This window comes from Gekko japonicus, unplaced genomic scaffold (genome assembly GCF_001447785.1).
Source record: "Gekko japonicus isolate JY-2015 unplaced genomic scaffold, Gekko_japonicus_V1.1 scaffold4856, whole genome shotgun sequence".
Lineage (NCBI taxonomy): Eukaryota > Metazoa > Chordata > Lepidosauria > Squamata > Gekkonidae > Gekko > Gekko japonicus.
In genome coordinates, this window is record NW_015160980.1 from 31,327 (window position 1) to 32,172 (window position 846).

Below are 846 nucleotides of genomic sequence, written 5' to 3' on the forward strand. Positions count from 1 at the left end.
TCTTCTTCTTCTTCTTCTTCTTCTTCTTCTTCTTCTTCTTCTTCTTCTTCTTCTTCTTCTTCTTCTTCTTCTTCTTCTTCTTCTTCTTCCCTGCTGGATTCCTTGTAAACTCACTTGGCTGCCGAGCTGATGCCAAACCTTGCTCGACCACCTTCATGTGGGCTTCTACCTGGACTGCCAGCTGCAAGTTAGGAAATTTCTGGAAGTTTTGCCAGTGGAGATTGCGAAGGGAGGGGACATAATGCCATAGAATCCACCCTCCAAAAGCAGCCATTTCCTCCAGGGAAACTGATCTCTGTAGTCTGAAGATCAGTATTAATTCCAGGAGTATCTCCAGGACTTACCTGGAGCTTGGCAAGCCTAGCTGCCTGGAGCCCACCTGAAAATTTGCCTCATGACAATAGCTGTGTCGCTTGTAGGCAAGCTGAGGGGAAGAAAATTCCAGTGAAGGGAGGAGGAGGGAAGGGGACCAAGCAGGAAACTGATTGAGGAGAAGGAATCTGAGGGCGTAAACAGAACCCTGACGAAAGACAAGCCACTGTGAAAGGGCTTTGAGGAAAGAGAGTTGGGGAGGTGAACTTTGTGTAGGTTTAGGGCTGCCAAGTGGGAGTGGGTGCGGGTAAACCCCCGCTTTGGAGGCCTGATTTCCGCTGCCGCAGAATCGGGCCCCAGGGGGAACTCTCCCCCCCCCCCCGAAGCACAGCGTGGCTGCGTCACCAGAGGTGACACAACCACGTTGATCACGTTGGGGGCGTGGCCCCGATCGTCGGAGGGAAAACTATGGTTTTCCCTCCGACGATCGGGGCCACGCCCTCAATGTGATCGACGTCGCGCGTCACTTCCAGT